The sequence below is a fragment of the Chionomys nivalis genome, chromosome 24, assembly GCF_950005125.1.
Source record: "Chionomys nivalis chromosome 24, mChiNiv1.1, whole genome shotgun sequence".
NCBI classification, from domain to species: domain Eukaryota; kingdom Metazoa; phylum Chordata; class Mammalia; order Rodentia; family Cricetidae; genus Chionomys; species Chionomys nivalis.
The window spans coordinates 11,550,261-11,571,736 of record NC_080109.1 but is presented as its reverse complement, the minus strand read 5'-3'; the positions used below and the strand labels follow the sequence as shown (position 1 = coordinate 11,571,736).

At 44.3% G+C, this 21,476-nt stretch overlaps 1 protein-coding gene across 1 annotated transcript in view; it reads right to left on the bottom strand.

Annotated features, from left to right (window-relative positions):
* The window catches only part of Sptssb (serine palmitoyltransferase small subunit B), a 30,043-nt gene extending 11,136 nt beyond the window's left edge, over positions 1-18,907 (bottom strand). Inside the window, exons 1-2 of the mRNA XM_057757345.1 lie at positions 17,348-18,907; positions 3,368-3,459 (exon numbers count right to left, since the gene is read on the bottom strand). The gene's annotated coding sequence lies outside the window, so the exon portion shown is untranslated. The remainder of the gene's footprint in view (positions 1-3,367; positions 3,460-17,347) is intronic.
* Positions 18,908-21,476: the final 2,569 nt, after the last annotated feature.

Below are 21,476 nucleotides of genomic sequence, written 5' to 3'. Positions count from 1 at the left end.
TGGCTGGATTGGCCAGTCAGCAAGCTCTTGGGATCCACCTGTCTCTGCCCTACCTCCCCCTAAACATGTGCTACACAGTGCCTAGCCTTTTCCATGGATTCTAGAGAGTAGAACTTCATACCTCCCTCTTACACAGCACCTTCTTCACCCACTGAGCCCTCTCCTTAGCTCTGCCACATGCAATTTCTTAAATCATCAGTGACATGGATTGGGAGAAGTCTTTATAATTAATGGCACAACCTCATACCATATCTGTGCGAATATAAAGCGTGACTAGTTTATGGGTTTCTGTTGCCTTCATGCACTATAGAAGGTTCCAATCTTGCTTAATCCCTCCCTGGGAACTTTCTTTCCATACTGCAATGCTTGCCAAGTTTCCATCAGCAACTCGTTTCCCAAGCTGACAGCGGGCTGAATATTAGAAATCAGACTATAAACCCAAGGGTTTAGTGGAGGAGAAGAAGAGACCCAGGAGTTTGGGATGAACGAAAGGCAAGGGAGAAAAGTAAAGGAGCGCAGAGCAGTTAGTGATGTTCCTTATGCATTCATGAAGAGAGAGGAAGAAGCAAGCATGGTAAGTGAGCACAGGCTTCCCTTTCAGGCTACTGGGTTACTCTGTTACATTGTGTGACCTTGCACTTCTCAGTGAGCTACCGAAAGTCTGCAACAAAGAGGCCAAGTGCTCGGCACAGAGAGTTTTGTGGCTCTACCTCCCCCAGTGCGTCTAATTTTATTAACAGGAACAGAAGTGGAGGACCACAAGACATGTTCCAAATAACTGACTTTGAAGTTGTTTTTTGTTTTGGTTTGGTTTTGAGGGAGCTCAGTTCAGCCTCCAGATGACTTTATCAGTGCAGGGCTCATGACCGAGAGAAAAAGATTGGACTTCAGCTTTAGTGAAAGCACTGACTATAATTTAGGGCATACAAAATTCAGAGATTTGTTTAAATTCAATGTTGTGTGACTATCAAAAGACGCTATTTATTTCAAAACCATAAATGGGGGAACGTATATTAATATGGAAATGGATAGGAGAGGGTTTATAATGATGTGGGGGATGACATTCTATGCTTTCTATCTGATGTCTCATCATTTACCGACCTAGGGACAGGGCAGTGACCCTGTGCACTTTTTAAAGTCCCGCCATGGCGAGACGAGCTTCTAGGCCCACACTCAGCTGTGTGTTTCTTGGGGTATGCTATTTGTTATTGCTTCATTAAAAATCCATCCCTGTCACTCTACAGTGACAAAAAGGAGGGTATGTAGCTTCCAATTGGCTTCTCACTTCTGTGCTATTACGGCCGAAGGCTGCCAAGTTAATTTTAGTAAAACAAGAACATACAAAAGTAAGGGTCTTTCAAGTCACTAGAAGTTTCTCCAAAAAGTCATTCAAAGTACAGCTATGTGTATGACAGCACGATTAATAACAGCCACGTGGAAGCCATCCAGTGCCCCCACTGTGTGTGTGTGTAGAGTGTATATTTGTGAGTGGCGGGGGAAGGCAGGTGGCAGGTGGCACGTCCCTACCAACACTTTCATTGCACACTTTTGCCTCCAGCACTACCAGTAGACACGTTTCTTTGACAGAAGCCACCACACCTATGTTGATTTGTTAGAGCTGTCCCAGAAACAAAGACAAAAGTCCTTGAGGACAGTGGGATCTCGTCACAATTACCTCCCCCAAGCAGAGGCAGCCTCTCTCAGTGCCAGTGTGGTGGCCTACGACTGGATTGGGGGCTTCGATTATCCTTATAGAGCTGAATAAATTGAGGCCTAACAGCTCATGTGACTGAGTGGAGTCAGGAGAGGCGAGATGCTGGGGTGATTACACGGGTGAGTTCTGGGTCCTGCCTAGGGTTCAACTGCAGCCCTGGGTGAGTCACTCTGAGTAAGGTACACCCGCCTTCCCTCAGTGTCTCAGCTGGGGAACAGGAATGGGGACAGGACTCCATGCCCACATCTGCTGGGAAGAGATTAGAAAAAATGAAGTGCTCACTGCGATCCTCGGGAAAGTATTACAACAGCTATTAATACACTAGTGTATTTAGTATATTATGTGATATTAGTATATTAGTGTGGCTACCACACTAGAGACAAATAGTTCCAGCAAGCTCAGTCCTAACTGCCCTCTGGAGCACAGCACTGCACATGCAGAGGACCAAGTGAAGACCCTCACGTGCATCAGCTCATTTCACGAGATGAAGAAGCCCAGGCTCCAGGGTTTGTGTCCTGCTTATTTGGGAGTCAAACTAGCCCCGATCCTGGGATCCAGCCCTGATCCTGGGATCCAGCCCCGATCCTGGGATCCTGTGACACTCAAGTGTGAGAACGCCTGTCACCGCAGGGTGGGACACATGCTCCTGTCACGTTAACTAATGCTACCAGGACATCCAAGACGGATGTTTTCATCTGCAGAGACCAAGACTCCTTACCGATAAATTTAAAGTATTTGCAAGTTTCCTAAAGTACATGGATAAAGAAACTGCTGCTCTCCAGCCTGGAACTATAAATCCCCTGAAACACTGCTGCAAACAGGAAAGGACTGGGGCTTTTAGACGTCCCCAAGACACAGGGATAGATGCCTTTCATTCGCACTGTTCCCATGGGTGAATGGGTGCTTTTATAATTACTTAAATAGGAACCAGCCGGCTAGGTTTCCTTTCGGTCTGTTCCCTTTTCTTAATAATTGTAATAAAAATTTTAATACAAAATAAAATAAATGCCCTCCTGTGAACACTGACCATTCTCACTTACACTGCGAGTGTTTTGATTTTGGAAGACAATGTCTTCATTTTTCCATATTTGTTATATTAATGTATCCCACTTGGTAAACTAAATGTTTACCGAAAAATGTTCCTCTCATACCGAGAGCCTTCCAGGATAAACTACTGCATCGTATAAATTAAAGATGAAGGATCCTGAAACAGAAGCCGTCCTCCACCAGAGACCCATAAATAAGGCAGGCGCTAGTGCTCTGCTATTGTGTTTTTGGCATGTGTCCGCCACTGGTGTTTTCTAGGCCAGGGGTTTGTAACCATTAGTCAGCGGTTGGGGGAGGGGGCATCTATGTAACCCTTGCAATTTATGCAAATTGCAAAGTTGGAATATTTTCTGTCTATACCTCAAAGGTCCTGCTAAGTCTTTAAGTCAAGAGTCACTGTTTTGAGATGAAGTAAAGCTAACGCCAGTGTCATCCTTGGTCTCACCTCCAATGTCAATACGATATTCCAGAAGCATGCCATAAATTGTTGCTGCTTGCTTGACAGAGGACTAGGATTTCATTTTAGTAAAGATGTAATGTTACCATGAGAAGGGTCACATTTCTAAAAGATTTCTGCAAGTCCACAATGCAAGCAGAGGAGCTCACCTGAGCAGGGGTCCAGGCTGGAGCACCGTTGCGTTTCTCTTCTGTGTGATCTGGTTTAGGTGGCTTCTCTTCTCTGGCCTTTATCTCTTCATCTGTGAATATAGATTTCAGCGCAATTAAGTCAAAGATGCCTGCAGACTTTACAACGATCGTATCTCCTGAGAAATGTCACTCAACCATCCAGGCTCTCTTCCACAGGTCTAGGATATATTGTGCAACAACAAGGGATGTGCTAACATCATTTGAAAAATTATGTGGGGGGAAGATCAGAGTTTAAGAAAATCAGAGTTTAAGAATACGACCATGGCTGATGACTTTGCAGTTGTGACCTGAACACTACTAGGTTTAAGGATATAGGATCCTTATCCCAATTTCCACGGAAGCAGTCTGCTCTTACTCCGTTTCAAGGACTGGATTTCTGGGCAACTTTTGGGCGGGGGAAGGAATGTTTCTTGATTTTAAACAATGTGTTAATATATGAGGGGTGAGGAGAAAAAGAAGAAATTGGGTTAATCTTGGAGTTTAAAAATCAGACCTTGGGTAGACTGTGTGTGATAAATAATTCAGTATTCCTATATATCTGCAAAATATGATGCCGTAGTTGAGTAAAGGAGCTGTAGCTCTTTCTCTTGGTTAGGGTTTCTGTTGCTGTGAAGAGACATTATGACCCCAACAACTCTTTCAAACCACCAAACTCTTCTAGCTCTTAGAAAAGGCCATGCCAGCCAGCAGAGTGCATCCTCAAGGGCTGGAAAATCTCTGGAGGGGGAGGAGTTAGCGGTCTGAGAAGGACAGATGTTCTAACTGACGCTACAAGCGATCACAGTTTAGATCTGCTTTACTGTTTTCAGAGGTGAATCTTAGAAAAATAGTTGTGAGTAGGAGCTGAGTGAAGGGGAAGGGGTGGGGTGGGAGGGACAGTTCTTGACAGAGAACTTGCCTAACATGCAAAGTATACACAAATAAATAAAAAAATAAAGAAGAATGGGTTTCCCCGGTGAGATGCTGAGGACTCCCCTGGGAACAGGCTCTAGCAGAGACTTCCCGGTGCCTTCTCCAGACTGTCAAGAAACTGGGAGGCAGGATTTAGGATGAGATTAGCAGGCGTGGTAGCACACGCCTATAATCTTAGCGTTGGAGGTGGAGGGAGGAGACGTTCAAGGCTACTCAAGGCTGAGGAGCACCCTCCTGTGAGGTCAGCTGTTTCAAAGAACCGTGGGAAACAATGAATAGAGACAGAGTTACTAAGAGCTCACCAATTCCAAGATCCACTCTCAACAGCACAAAAATTCGTTGATATTTTAATTTGTACATCCTGAACTTACTCTTTGACGTTCTAGAGGTTGTTAAACCTCTCTGTGCATGTTACATGAATAACATGTGTGATTCGTGATCTCTGTATGTTGTAGAGATTCATCCTCACAATACAGTAAAGTGTATCTCTCTATATCTGATATAAGGGCAAATTTATCTCGTTATTATATAACTATTTCTCACATTTTCTAAGCATTTTCCCCTTCCCTGAGAGATTTCTGCTTACCCTTTCGAACACTTCAGAGACACACTAGGTAGGTGGGTCAGGGGACAGGGTGCCAGGTAGGTGGGTCAGGGGACAGCGAGCCAGGTAAGGTGGGTACAGACGGTTCTGGGAACTGGGGTTTTGCCAGCAAGAAGGCAGTGGGTGCGGCAGCGGCGCCCTGCACTCTGCATCCACCCTCGTCTATTTTCTTCTCAGTGGAGGGAACCGTGAAGCTTTGCTTTTTGCTTTCTTTTTTCCTTTTGTCCTCCCTTATAATCAGGTTTTCCTGTCAGCCAGTCAAATCCAAATCCAGAATGAGGTCAACCTGCTTGTTCTCTCTCTCTCTCTCTCTCTCTCTCTCTCTCTCTCTCTCTCTCTGTTTAGGCTTTTAGACAATAATTTATTATGACGAAGGTTAGCTGGGTGTGCTGGCACAAGCCTTGACATGCCTCTAACCCTGGCACTCTCCTGTCTGCTGGATTTCTGTGAGTTAGAGGCTAGCCTGGTCTACATGTGAGTTTTAGGCCAGGTAGAGTTAATGGTAAGAATCTGTCTCAAAAAAATTTTTTTTTAATTAAATAAAAGTATGTGAAGACTCCTTCTCCCCATGGCAGGGACATGGGGACATGGGCTGTTTGTGGCTTTATCTTCCATCTCTGCCTAGTATGCCTAGCAACAGAGTTACCCTGAAAGCAACAAATTTATTTTTCAATTGTTGAGCGAAGAAGAGGAGAAGTCATTTCCTATTCTTAGTGGATGAAACAAAGAATCCCATTCTTTCAGGGATCCTGACAAAGTGAGTATCCATTGCCTGCTTCTGGGAAAAGCAGCTGCACTTGACCCTGCTCCAGGTTGGCTTCACAGCATGCTGTGTTCTTGCTCCCTTCCATTTCTGTTACTAGTTTTTCCTTCCCCCCCCTAAAACGCAAACCTGTATTCAATAACATCAGCTGCCCAGATCTTTTCAGGAACTCACTCCTAGCAGAATGGATTCTTAAGTAATTATGCAACAGGAAGAAATTAGCTAGCCTCCAGCTGATCAAAAGTGATGTGTCAGAGTGATAGATCAACAGAGCGATAGCTCTTATCGCTTAAAGGGTTGTCATGTTTATGAAGAGAGATGTTAAAAGTGGGTTGCACAACCTGGTTGGGAGATAATCCACTTACAGCTTTGGAAGGAAAACCCGCGGTTTAACACGTGTTATTCACAAGGTGTACGACAACTGAATGATCACTTTCTGCAGCATTTAGTTTAGTGGCTCATAGTGATTACTAAATTTGGAATTTGAGACATGTTTGTGAGAAGTTGAATTTTTTACATATTATAATATTAGTAGATTACACATATTTCTCTCTCTATGTTTTTGTTATTTACACACACACACATGCTTATAAATAGCATATCCTTAGGATATAGGAGTCAATCAAAAAGTAACAGAATTAATTTATTTTATGAGGTTTAAGAAGGGGATTAGTTATGTGTGCTTCTTCATATTTATCATTGATAAGTACTAAAAATGATTTTTATTTCTAGATTTTATGCTCATTATGTTTGCCAACAGCTTGTTTCATGTAGTTTTGTTCTTGTTGTTGTTTGAGACAGGGTTTCCCTGTGTAACAGCCCTGGCTGTCCTGGAACTTGCTCTTGTAGACCAGGTTGGCCTCGAACTCACAGAGATCCACCTGCCTCTGCCTCCCAAGTGCTGGGATTAAAGGTGCATGCCACCAGTGCCCGACTCATGCAAAAGTATTTAGATGGAATGACTGTCACAGAGAACACATGTAAGCATTTCAGGAAAATGTCATTTATCATTTAACTGAGCTAAGGACATGCAAATCTCCATGATGTGACAGCTTTCCCCTCAGTTGCATATTATTTAAAACAGCTCAGGTAATCAGACCGTCAGGACTTTCTCAATGTCATAAATACTGTGTATTTGTATACACTAGTTCAGCTTTGAAGAAGGCAAATAGTGTCCAGCTAACGGAGTTTGTAGCTTTAAGAGAAACATTGTGGCTTTGTGAATGAATAGTCCTTGCTTCTTAAACTTTGTTTTGGTTTTTTTTTTTTTTTGTGACACAGTCTTGGCTATGAAGACCCAGCTAATCTCAAATCTACCATCCTGTTTGAGTCTTTTGAAATCACAGAAAGATTTCTTGGCTAACAATTTTGATGGCTGTTAAACCTGCACCAGTTGTGAAAAAATAAAATGCTGAAATGTAACAATGAGAGTATCAGAGTAACCAAGAAATAGAAGCATATTTAATTATCACATTAAATATATAATGTCTACTCTGATTTTTTTTCCCCTTTTAAACCAACTTGTGAGTGGTGTGGTGTGGTATGTTCTGCTTGTTTTTTTGTCAACTTGACACAAACCTGGATATATCTGAGAAGAAGGAATTCTGACCGAGAAAATGCCACCATCAGATTGGCCTATAGGCAAGTCTGTGGGGACGCTTTCTTGATTGATGATGAATGGGGGAGAGGTCACCTCATTGCTGGCTGTGCCATCATCCCTGGGCAGATGATATAAGAAAGCAGGCTGAGCAAGCCATAGGAGAAAGCCAGGAAGCAGCACCTGTCCACAGCCTCTGTTGAAGTTCTTGCCTCTAGGTTCCTGTCCTGGCTTCCTTCAGTGGACTGTGACCTAGGACATGTGAGCCAAATCAATCCTTTCTTCCCCAAGTTGATTTTGGTCATGACATTTTATTACAGAAATGGAAACTCTAGCTAAGTATACTATGTACTTAATTTCGAATCCTGAGGTTTTTCAATTCATTTCAAAGGATTTTTTTTCATTTGTTACTACATAGATTTGAAAAATTACTTCTTTACTGATTACATAGAACTAAATTTTAAGCAAATACAGATATGTTCAATTCATATCACAAATATTTCCTGAGTGATTTGTATGGACCTAACACTGGTTTGAGTGCTGAGCATTCTATGGGAGGGTGGCAGAGGATGCATACATGATTTATGAAATAAATTCATACTATTAAATTTGGCCATTAACTTTCAAGGTGCCATGGATTGAAGCCAGGGCTTTGTGCATGCCTCTCCACCTCTGAACTACCCCTCCCACCCCTAGTGTGTTACTCTTGCTTTCTTGTTTCCGAAACTTAAGTTGCTCATTAAGTTGCCGACAATCAACTAAGGCAGGAAGGAGTATGTATACACACTTGATAAATAGCATGCCAGGTTTAAATCTATTACACATAAAAAGCCTTTAAAGCCGGGCGGTGGTGGCGCACGCCTGTAATCCCAGTACTCGGGAGGCAGAGGCAGGAGGATCTCTGTGAGTTCGAGGCCAGCCTGGTCTACAAAGGGAGTTCCAGGACAGGCTCCAAAGCTACAGAGAAACCCTGTCTCGAAAAACAAAAACAAAACCAAACAAACAAAAAATCCTTTAAAAAAAAAATCCTTCTCTGGAGAAGTATACAGTAGTCACATCTTAATGACAACAGAAAGTTTAGCCAAACAAAGCTTTGTTGACTAGAATAGCTTCCTTCCTTCTAATGTGACCGGTGTGTGTGTGTGTGTGTGTGTGTGTGTGCCAGGCACAGTTGTGCTCGTGGTCATGTTTACAACTTTTTACATTTATTTAGTGTGTGTCTGATGGCTCACACGGGGTGGGGGGGCAGAGAACAATTTGCATGAATCTGTTCTCTCTGTCACCCACATGCAGTTCCCAGGGATTGTGTTCAGGTGGCCAGGCTTGGTGGCAAGTGTCTTGCCTTGCTGAGCCCCCTCGCTGGCCCACGCTGCTTTTTGCCACAGCTGATGCCTGTCACTTCTGAGCTCCCAGGGCCGCAGAGGCTCTAGCCCAGTAATTAAAACATTTCTATGTAAGATTTAAGATTCTCTGTGGATCGCCATTTGGAGAAAAGCCCCAGGGTATTCTATTCCTTGTAATTATTAGTCTTATTAAAGGTAATTATTAAGGTTTCTAGATTTCCATTGATTGGTCCAGTTAGCTCTTTCTTCGGTTAGTTTATAATGTCATAGATAGCTTGAGGTGGCGCTGTGATAATTCTGACTACTGGTCTGGCATACCCCAGAAAGATAATTAGGTTTGCAAAAGATGCCAAAAGGACAATTCAGTGCCCTAAGCTACAGGCAAGGCTCAGTTTCGAGCAGGATGGGTTTCGTGTCTCTTTCTTCTCTACATCACTGACACTGGGTGTGATAGTCTGCCAGGCATGCTGAGTGTGTGTCAGGACGAGTACTTGACTGGTCTGGGAGGTGACCGGAACAGGGGGTTACAATCCTGGAAAAACCGCTTTGTGTATGTCATCTTGAGCCTTTTCCTTTTTTTTTTTTTTCTGGTCATTTTAATTTTATTCTTCAATATGCTACTTACATTTCATTCCAAATTTTCTTTTTTAAATCTTTTCACTGACCTTGATGGCAGCATGATGACTCCAGCTAGGCCTGGCTGAGAGCCTTTGCTCTTACATTGGAGGTGCAAGAGCAGGGCCATAACACTGGAATAGCAGACTGTCAGCCTGAAAGCCGGTCTGTTTTGGTAATAGCAGTAGATATTTATTGAGCAATTTATAGCTCAGAATTTTGCTAAGTACTTTCTAGGTAGGACCTTATAGGTATCACTTAACAGCACTGTAAGGATAGCAGTATTTCTGCACTCACTTTTTAAATATGAAAGTGGCAGTATGAGGGAATTTTAAAATTGACCCTAAGTTTTATAAAGCAAGCAAGCAAGCAAGCAAGCAAGCAAGCAAGCAAACAGAAACCCAAAACCAAAACCAAAATGCAGAGCGCATACTCTGAACTATCCTAACACACTGACTTGCTTTGCAAAGAACTTGATCACAGTTGTTGGCCCATCCATCCATCCATCCATCCATCCATCCATCCATCCATCCATCCATCCTAGCTGTTTCAATCAACAAGGTAGCAAGGTCACTAGAGGGGTATACAGTTCATTAAGGCTGACATGGTTACTTTCTCCAGGCTACTTTCCTGAGAGGAGGGACAGGTATCTCCCCACAGTGTGGTAAATGTTCTGACAGGGAAGTAGTGGGTAAACCAGGGCATAGAATGGGGTTAAGAAAGGCCGACAGAACCGGGTTGGTAGGGCAGCACATCCTTGAAAGTCTTATCCTGGGCTCTTCATCCATTTTGTAGCAAGTGATGTATTGGGTTGGGGATATAGTTCAGTTGTCAGGGTGATTGCTTAGCGTGAATGGAGTCCTGTTTAGTTCCTAGTACCATACACACAAAGCAGTCTAGAAAGAAAGAGATTTGAGTAAGGTCTTCTTTGTCATGTCTTTTCCTTCATGAGTGGCATACGGTAGTTGTTTAATTAAAACATGTTAAATAAATGAATGAGAATTCTAATGTCCCATTATAACAGATTTTTCTTTAGAAAAAAAAAGCTGTCTCTAATTCTATTCAACATTCTTACACACTTCTCATTTGAGACTAAAAGAGATGTCCCTTTTGACTTGAAAAGTTCCATCCCTGCTCCTCTTAAGCCACACCTAGAAGAAGCAATACTACACCTACTCTGTATAGGTTAGAGCAGGGCTTCCTGGGGACGGTTGGAACCAGGCAGAAATTCTGAAACAACGGGGTAGTGACTTTTCCCTCACCCTCCACAGCTGACCCGTGGGACTCCAGGTTCTGTTCCCTTTCTGTAGTTCTTCCATTAGTCCAGGATGGGCTCTTGAGGTTTCATTCCCCTCAGACTCCCTTCTACTTTCCAAAAGGTGCCGCCTTTGGGGAACCCGATCTGCACTATTTGTGGACAACCCCTGAGAACACTGTGCGCAATCCCGGACTGCTGCCGAAAGGGCCAAGAAGAACTGAGCCTAGCCTGACGATTTCCTAGAGTGAGAAGGGTTGTTATTAGATGCTCTTCCAGGAAGAAAGAGGGGCTTCTTTAAGGGTGAGACCCCAGGTGGGTTAGCCACACTCTGCTGGATGCCCCTGTACCCATGAGTACATGGGCAGCACAAGTCGGACTCAGTGGATCCTAAGAAAGGGGGCGGGGGGAGGTGTGGATCTGGAAGGACTTAGGAGGAAGAACGGGGGACTGAATATTATTAAAATAGACTGCATGCATACAAGAAATTCTCAAAGACTTAACAAAAAAGATGCTGCCTTGTTAATAATAGTTCAGCTGTATTTCTTCAAACAGGTGTTGGGGTATTTCTTCCTTGTGCCTACTTGCTATGTGCTGGGGATAGATTTCCCTTTAGGAAACAATGGGATATTTAGGCAGAAAGCTAATGCTGGCGGGTGAGGAAAGTGTAAAGGGGAAAGCAAACCTCTGTAAGAGGAAGAGAAGTTCATGTGATGCTGGAAATCCCTGTCGCTTCTTCCATTCTTACTTTTTAGCCTGAGCCTGCAGTTTAAAATTGTACCCCGTTCCCTCTTTATTTTCCCCAGAGCTCTTACCTCCTTATAAATTACACACTCACCTATTATTTCTGTTACTGATGTCTGAGATGTCCACTAGACTATAAGCACCTCAAAGGGTCAGGACGCTTTGTCTGTATGCTTATTACTTAGACAAGGCCTGAGGGTGTCCTGGAGTGGGGTAGATGTGCAGCAAATGCCTGCCAAATACGTGCATTCTTCAATCCTGAGTGAAAATGATATTAAAGAGTAATGATTAAGTCACGGTGGGGCACATCTATGATCTTAGCCCTTGGTAGTCTTAGCAGGACTATTATGAGTTCAAGGCTAGCCTGAGCTACATAAAAATACACGCTGCCTCATGAACTGGTGTGAAAAGTTCTTCTGTTTATGTGTTGCTTTTATTGGTTAATAAAGAATCTGCTTTTGGCCAAGGGCTTAGCAGAATATAACAGGCTGGAAGAGATACACACACACACACACACACAGAGAGAGAGAGAGAGAGAGAGAGAGAGAGAGAGAGAGAGAGAGAGAGAGACATGGAGTCAGGGGAAGCCATGTAGCCACACCTGTGAGACAGACGCCTCCGCGGAGCCTGCCAAAACTTTGCCGGTAGGCCTTGACCTCGTGGTGATTAATGGAGATGGGTTAGTTTAGGATATAAGAGCAAGCTAGAAATACGCTTAAGCAATTGGCCAAACAGTATTGCAAATAATATAGTTTCTGTGTCTTTATTGCAGGACAGGGTGGGACAGAAGCCTCCTCCAACAATGAACCTCTTTCTCTTTCTCCCACAGCCTTCCACCAAAACATGACGAAAAGTCATGCTCAACTTCTCCATATATTCAATGCATAGACAGATGATTAGACATTAAAATCATTCCTTACCACAGCCGGGAAGATTGTCCAGTTTGTAAAAGAGCAATCATGAGAACCTGAGATAGATCCCCAGAATCCATACCAAAAAAAAAAAAAAAAAAAAAAAAAGGCATGATGGTACATGCTTGTAATCAGTGCTGGAGGGATGGAGACAGGAAGATTCCCCAGTGTTTGCTGGCTAGCGAGCCTAGCACCGGCCAGTCAGGCTAACCTATTTAGCAAGTGCCAAGGAAATGAAAGTTGCTGCCTGACAGAAAAGAGGGTCTGCACCCGAGGAGTGACATCCAGAGCTGTCTAGTGACCTAAATGTGTGTGTGGACCTGTAGACGCATACAGACACACACGCAACTTCTTTCAATAGAAGTCTTCTAATTAAACAAAATATGACACCAGCCATGGTAGTTAAAGACCGGAGGGAATCTATTTCCATGGGCTTGGCACACTCCTAAAACAGACGCACGGAGGTACAGGCCTGTTTAGGTGAGAAGGAGAATCCCTGAGGTTTCCCGAAGCAGGAAGACTTTTTTTTTTTTTTCGAAACAGGGTTTCTCTGTGGTTTTGGAGCCTGTTTAATCCACACAGCTTAGGGTACGGTTTGATTCAGTGTGCTCCTAACTGTCCTCGCAACACATTCTGTGACTCCCTCCCCTCCAGGGTTCCAAGACACACTAACTTTGTACTTGTTCGGGACAAAGAGTTGCCCTCCCGTTCCGTGGTTCTTAGCACAGGCTGGAGAAGCTGTGGGAACTCAAAACACAAGAGACAAATAGAGGCATGAATTAATTATTTAGGAGCCTCTGCGCTCGCGATCGTTATAATTACCGATGATGCTTTCCAGCAAGGACAGATCAGCGTGCTTCGGGGACTACTGGCTGCTTCCCCAGCTCTTCCATGGCTCTGGCCTTCAGAGCCAATCTAGGGTAAATAAAAGTGCTTTGATCTGAGTGGAAATCCACATTTTACAGAGGGTCAGGTACCTTCCTCTCTAACCCAGTGTGGGACATAGCAGATTCAACAATTAACCTTAGAACTGTTAAAGATTAGATTTACCTAAAAGCGAGAAGAGTAACCAGCCTCAACAGGTCCAGGGTTACTACAATGATGGGTGAGTCCGAGCGGGTGCTGCATTGCAAGTAAATCCCCTGTGACAGGAAGCTAATGGCATCTGATTTATTACCAAATAGAAGACAAGCCAGGGCAGGTATGCAAACTTATGCAAACCATACAGCTGTGTAACTGCTGGGCCACCCTTAATTAGTCCATCTATTTCTTATTTCTAAATGGCCATTGGGCAAAAAGGCTCCATATTGGTTCTAAATTCATTTGTTCTTTCAATGCTTCACTTTTTTTTTTCTGGTCCTAGGGATTGAACCAGAGTTGTGTACACACTAGGCAAATGCTCTAAGATTGAGCCACACCTTTAGTCCTTTTTTTTAAAAAAAGATTTGTTTATTTTTATCTGATGTGTGTAAGAGTTTCACCTGTATGTATGTATGTATTGCGTCACATGCATGCATGATGCCTACAGAGGCCAAAGAGGGTATCTGATTCCCTAGAACTGGAGATATAGACAGTTTTGACTCCCTGTGTGGGTGCTGGGACCCAAACCTGGGTCCTCTGGAAGAGCAATCAGTGCTCTTGAGAGCTGAGCCATCTTTTCAGTTGGTGCCTTTTGTATCTTTTCTTTACCCCCTTCCAGGCAGGGTTTCTCTGAATATCTCTGGCTGTCCTGGAATCATAGATCCACCTGCCTCTCTTTCCCAAGTGCTAGAATCAAAGATGTATGCCACCACCGCCCGGCTTGCCCTTCGTGTTCTAAGACAGAGTCTTGCTAAATTTTTCTGGTTAATCTCAAAGTTGCAATTTGAATTTTCAACATCTTCCCATGTTCTGGGATTATAGGTAATTGCCACCACGCCTGCCTACATTGGATGGGTTTTTAATAATATGCCTTGTTGGAATGTAATTCACTTACCATACAATTAACCTAGTTTAAGTATACAGTCCAAGGCTTTTCAGCTGTGTAGCATCCATAGCCACAAACCATCCCACGGTCTAAAATCTGTCATCTCCCCACGACACCCTGTCCCTTTCAGCTGTCACCCCTCCATCCCTCCCCAGCTCATCTTCCACACCGGCCCTCAGCAACAACTGGTCTCGTTTCTGTCTCTGTAGATTCGCTGGTTTGTGACGAATGGCACAATGCGCGTTCTTTCGCTTAGCGTATGTAAGTTTTTCAAAGTTCAGCCGTGCTGAAGCGTGTTGAATAATATCCACTGTTCTGTTCCATGCATTGTACTGGCCCGCTCACCTCTCAATGGATGCTAGGATTGTTTCCAGGGGTTTTCGTGTGTTTTGGGGTTTGCCTGTTATGTGTACTACTGGGATGAGGATTTGGGCACCGGTTCCTTTGTGGATGTAATCTCTCAGTTCCCCAGGATGTATGTCTAAGAGGGGAACTGTATTATTTGGTAACTCTAGGTGTAACTTTTTGAGGAATTAACAAATTGCTTTCCACTACATCATTTTACACCCCATTGGCAAGATGGGGCAGTTGTAGCTCTTCCTTCCCATTCTCCTAGTGGGGCTAGGAAGCAAACCTAGGATCTCGGGCAAGCTAGGCAAGCACCACTGAGTTGTGTTCCCAGCCCCAGCTATTCCACATAGTCTCCATCACCTCCAAATTCTTTATATGAGCATGAACTGGGCTGATCTATCAATATGGATCATTTCATCTGTAACTGTTATGATTGGTGTGAAGTGATATCGCATTATGATTTTGATCTTCATTTTCCAACAAGTAAATATAAGCACCTTTCTTAGGCACTTCTTCTTTGGAGAAATTCTATTTGGACTATTCAAACGTTTACCCACTTCAAAATGGGCTGTTTGTCTTTTTGCTATTGAGTTCTTCATCTTCGGTCGTGTGTGTGTGTGTGTGTACAAATGTAGTTTGTGTGTGTGTGTGTGTGTGTGTGTGTGCATGCGTGCATGTAGTTACAGGAAGAAAGACTGACTTCTCAGTTGGTCCTCCCTGAAATAAATCTTCTGTAACATAAAGTCAGGAGAGATGGGAGCGTAGTGGCCTGTTTCTCCTTTGAATCGGCTGGAGCTTTGGGCTGGCTGGATGCTAGGTTGGGAGGGAACTCTGTAAAATACCGAGTGCAAAGCTCCATCCAGCCAGAGTGGATCACCAGCAGCTGGTGGAGGCTGGGGAGATGAAGTGTGCTCAAATACCACACACCCTTGCTGTTTTTGCTGCGATATTATGGATTATTTGGCATAAACCATTCGTTATTTGTTGTAATCCCTCAGGATAAAATCCCGAGATAATTTTCACCACTTAGTATTTTGTAACAGGTGTGTTCACAGACATAATTCGAGAAGTTGAGTCTTTTTTGGATGATTTGCTCATGAGTGTGTGATCTGTGTGCACATGTGTGTATGTCCGTACTTGGGGTTATGTGGGGAAGTCAGAAGTCAGTGTTTGGTGTCTCCTCCTATGGCCCCACGTTTTACTTTTTGAGACAGGATCTCTCATTGAACCAGGAACTTGCCCATTTGGCTAGAACGGCTATCTGGAGAAGACTGGAGGATTCTCATGCTGCCTCCCAGCTCTGGGATTGCAGGCACACTCTACTGTGCCTTTTGATGTGGGTGCTGGGATTTGAACTTGGGTCCTCATGCTTAAACGTACTTAACTCTTTGAGCCATCTTTTCAGCTTCAGCTGCTGTTTGGATAATCTGAAATGAAGACTGTTAATTGGTGGTCAGAGTTTACACTGACTTTGTTGGCCAAAATTGGCCATAGATGTGTAAAGGATAATTTTTAATTTTAAAATTAGCAAACTTACAAACAGTAGGTTAAGAAAACCAATGGGAGCTGAAGACTGGTTGGTTTTCTACTTGATATGCAGTCTGTGCCTTTGTCTTAACAACCATTTTTCATTTATTGCAGTTAAATTGTTGTTTAGAGAGATTTGAAAAATGAGGTTGCGTATCCCACACAAAAGTTCATTGTTGGTCTAAGTGATCAATATGCAAAGTCATCACAACTATTGAAAATCATGAAAATGGTTGGCGGTGGTGGCGACACCTTTAATCTCAGAGCTCCAAAGGCAGAGGCAGGCGGATCTCTGGGAGTTCAAGGCCAGTCTGGTTCACAGAGAGAAAGATCCAGGACAGTCAAGGCTACTCAGAGAAACCCTGTCTTGCAGAAGCAAAAACAAACAAAAACAAAAACAAAAAACCAAAAACAACCCCCCCCCAAAAAAACCTTTTTAAAAAAAGCATGAAAATGATCGCAGCATTAAGAAAGAAGCACAGGAATGAATCACACATTTAAAAGTTCTTTAGCAAAAAACAGCAGTGTATTTCTTACTAACTTTTGATTCAAAATAACCACTGGTGCTATAAAGTCTCTTGCAGAAGCAAACATCCTACTTTCCCTGATACATTTATTTGGACTTTGGGAGCTAACATTCAGACTTAACAGTTCCTCAATTTCTGTCCTGGCGCACGGGCTGGGCTGACCTGTGCACTCCCAACCAGTTGAGTGCCTTTCCATTTGAGAAAGTCCAGACTGACACGTGTACTGAAAACCTCCCCACCTGTGCTCCCCTGCTCCCCAAGGATGCTATGACACACATTGCTCCATGGGTTGAAAACTTTGATTGCTTGTGACAATCACAGAAGCATCCTTGAGAAAACACTCTGTGCTTAATAATCAAGAAAAAATACTAAAACACATTTCTTTCCTAGCTATACCTTATCTGCTGGCAGTGGATTGGTGTGCCCTTGCCTAAAGTAACTTATTGGCATTAAAAAAAAAAAGAGCAGGAAACTGGATAAATACTACTAGATAAATAAGGAAGCCAAACACATCCTAAGATATTTCCCTGGATATTAACAAGCCACACAAAGATAGAATAATGAAAATAATGTAAAATAATTTTCTTCCGGCTGGAAAAGTTCCAATAATAAAGTGTGGCTTATGTTGAGTTTAACGTCTTAGTTTCCAACATAGTGAATGCCAAGAGGACCCATTCAGTTCTTAAAGTTGTAATGTGGTTAGATAATAAGCAGATAAATGACATTAAAGCTCAGTTCTATCCCCCACCCCCCCATGAAGACAGAAATTCTGTGTTAAGAGAGCTTCTTCGGATTGAACATAGGTATTTTGGAAGATGCTTACCTCCTGCCTTTGGGTGAGCTTGGATGCTCTGGCTTCTCCCCAGCTGCTGTTAGCTTGCCACTGCGCCGGGCACAGGGGAGGCCCCAAGAGTTAGGTGTTCGGGCCCCGCCCTCTGCACTACTGCTAAAACTCCAGTTCTGCCAAACTGATTCCGGTGATTAATAATTGACAAAAGGAAAACACTCTTACGCAAACTTGTGTCCAACCGCAGGGCTTGCAGAGACTCCTTCCAGAAGAGAATGCGGGGTTGCACCACTCCCCTCCCCCTTCGCTCTAAGGTCCCAACTTCCTATGCGCTGACACTCAGTCCTGGGGGATTGGGCTATCGTCCGAGGAATGCAGCCCAGTGACTTCTACATTTTTTAAATTCGCTTTTCGGTAGCTCCTTCGCACTTCTCCGGAGATTAGCCTCTCAGGAGGGGGCGCATCCCTCCCCGATACTGGGGTGGGGGGTGGGGGGAGCCGGGGCTCGGAGAGCTACCGAGACCGAGGTGGCGCTGTCACCTCCGATTGCTGCAGTAAAACTCGGAGCCTAGGCAGAGATGGGAGGTGGGGGATGGGTGTTCCCTCCCCCTTCGTTTCGGCGGGGAGCTGCGACTCTGCCAAAGGGACGCGTCTTTTGGTGGTGGTGCTGATGATAGGGTGAGGATGGGGGAAGAGTAGGGGGAGGGGAGGGGGAGAAGGAGGAGGAGGCAGCGGCAGCAGAAAACCAGGAGATGCAAAGGTGAGCACGCTGGGGCTTTAATCAATGCTCAAAGGATGCCTGTCAGCATTCATCCGTCCGCACACTCGATGAGCAAAGGGGCCTGGGTGTACGCAGAGCAAGGCTGCAGTCTGAAACTCAGCGTCCGGCAGCGAAGTGAGCCCCGGGGTCGCGTCCGGGCATCGGTCCGCCCACCGTTTGTCAAAAAGCAAAAGAAGAAAATGAACCACTTTAGCATAGGCAGCCACTTCTGCTGCCTTGGTTCCAGTAAAACAATCCCTCGGCCTCCCAAAACAGTCACCTTCCCCCAGGTGGTAGGAAGGTTACGGTTGGAAAAACTGCTCCCACCCTTCCCTGGGGGAAAGAGGTAGGAGGACCGTGCCTGGGGAACTTGTGTGGGCTCACTCACAAGTGCAGGGAATTATTCATTCGCAGACGACTGCGGCCCGAGGACAAATTGGGAAAAGGGGGCCGGCAGGCGACCGGGTGCCGCAGAGACGCACGGAGCGGCCCCGGGGCAGGCGTGCCCTTCGCAGCATCTCCGCTGGAAACCCGCAGCCAGACCACGATCGATCTCTTTCTTCTCCATCCTAGGCAATTCTTGCATTTGACTCCGTGACTGCGCGTTAAAAGTTCAGAGGGCCTGGGTATCCTCATCCTAAATATCCGACCGGGATTTTTTCTGTCCAAGATCCAGGGGCGTCCGGGGACGGAAGCCTCTCAATTAATGAACGTTCGGGCTGCATCTGCCATTCAGCTTCCACTCCAGGAGGGGGAGGCGTCATAGGCTCCACAGTGCTGATTGTGCTGAAGCGCAAATTTGAGCTCCTGGCAGCATTCTGCTCTTTCTCACAACACACTTTCAACAGGATGGGAGCTCCGATGCTACGCAGAGGGAGCCTCACGCTATTGGGCGGCGGGTGTCTCCTTGCAGGAAGCAGGGTGTCCCCCAAAGATGAAGGTGGTTGGGGGCTGGGAAAGGAGGGTGTGTAGAACACATGCCCGGGCTTACTGTTTCTTACAGCTATCTTTCCTCACAGCTCTTGTGAATAGTTTTTTTTTCTTTTTCTTTTTTTTTTTTATTTCTTAATCACTTTATGTTAGTCACATTTCTTATCTTCTCCTGACACACCTTGCAATGTTTGTAGGGCGGACATAACTTAAGGCTATAGAGGGGGAAACACAGGCTCTGAGGAAAAGGCAATTTGCAGGATGACCAACGTTCTTACAGTTTTTGGACCTTAATATATCTCCTAGTCCTCCCACTAGACCGGCAATTCTCAACAAGGGGGTTCCCTTGGGTTGAATGACTCTTTCACGGGGTCACCAAAGGCCATCAGAAAACACAGATATGTACATTAAAATTCACAATTACAGTTATGAAGTAACAACAAAAAGAATTTTATTGTTGGCTGTCACCACACATGAGGGACTGTATTAAGGTCACACAGCCTTAAAAAGGTTGGGAACCACTGCTCTAGACTGGGACACCAACTCCCACGTCTGTGGAAAAGGACATTGATCTTCCTGTCCAAAGCTTATGAAATGGGAACCTTCAGCAACTACTCTACATAGAAGTTGGAGGAAACCTGCACTGATGGCAAAAGTGTCCAGACCACTGAACATGATATATATATATATATATATATATATATATATACATACATATATATATGTATATATATATATATATAATTTTTTTTTTTTTTGGATTTTTCGAGACAGGGTTTCTCCGTAGTTTTTGGTTCCTGTCCTGGAACTAGCTCTTGTAGACCAGGCTGGCCTCGAACTCACAGCGATCCACCTGCCTCTGCCTCCCGAGTGCTGGCTCATGATATTTTTTTAAAGGCACACAGGCACGCCTTCATGTCTGTCTGGACACCTCCCGAGAAGAGAAAACATTGTCTGTGTGTGCCACGTGAGCATGACTCTGAGTCACCAGATAGAAGCCACCACAGCAGACAAGGCAGAGACCATTGATGCTGCATCGCTCTCCCAAACACAGAAAGGATAAAGATAGAGAAATAAAGTTACCCGAATTGACAGACAGTTGGAAATCTAAAGATGTTTTAAATCTGGCTCAAGCTGTCTGGAGTGATGGTACACACCTGTAATTTCAGCATTGGGAGGTACAGCCAGGGAAGTTGGGAGTTCAAGTTCATCTTCAGTACACAGCAAAGTCTAGGCCAGCCTGGGCTAAATGAGACACAGTTTCAAATAAATCCAGTCAAACAAACCATAATGGTAAACTTAACCTAGATCAGATACAAATGGAGCGATTGCAAACTCTTTCTAAGTGTATTGTTTTAGTTGTTCAAATCGAAATGATACGGTGTGGTAATGTTTGATATATATGCATAGTTTGCAAAGATCAAATCAGGGCAGTTAGCATTTCCATCTCCATAGCTTAAAGATCTTTTATTAATATGCAATAATGGTAAATATTTATGGGGTACAGTGTGATAGGAAATAGTAAGTCTTGGGACTGGAGAGATGGTCCAGTCTGTAAAGTACTTGCTATGTAAACACAGAGACCTGAGTTCACATCTCCAACATCCGTGTAAAAAACATTGGACCATGCAGTACACCTGTAATCCCAGTGCTGGGGTCGGGGGACAGGGTTCCTGCTAGCCAGCTAGTCTAGCTGAACTGACGAGCTCCAGGTTCAGTGAGAGACTCTGCCTCCAAAATAACATGGAAAGTGCTGGGCAGTGTGTGTGTGTGTGGGGGGGGCACACCTTTAATGCCAGCACTTGGGAAGCAGAGACAGGCGGATCTCTGTGAGTTCGAGGCCAACCTGGTCTACGGAGTGAGTGTCCAGGACAGGCTCCAAAGCTACACAGAGAGAAACCCTGTCTCAAAAAACAAAATAATGTGGAGAGCAGTAGAAGAAAATGCTAGAACTCAGACTCTGGCTCCCCATGTATGTGTTGAGATGTGCGCGCACACACACACATATGTAGCGAACACACGGGGGAGGGTGGTGACATTAATAAGCAAAAATGACACATAACCTCAGACAAGGCCATTAAATGACTAACCTTCAGTTGTTTTTTGGCCCATGAAAGGCACACTGTGAGATTGGAGGTTAGATGTCAATCACCTTTTAAAGCTCTTATTTATTTTGTTTGGAATGCCATTGGAGTTAAGGTTCCAGGAAGGAAGGAGGCAGGCTATGTGAGAATCCGTTTGAAGACACTCCTTTCCTGGTGCTGATTTCTGCCCTATTTTCATTTATGTTGCTGTGCTAAAGTACTCAACCTAAAGTGACTTGGCGGGTGGGCGGGTGAGATTTATTTGTCTGACAATTCCTTGTTGAGGGGAAGCAGAGGTAGCAACTTGAGCAGCCATCACATCTACAGTCAAGAGTCGACAGAAAGGAGCCCTTAGAAGCTGCCTATTTCTGCTGCTTCTCTTGATTTCTCA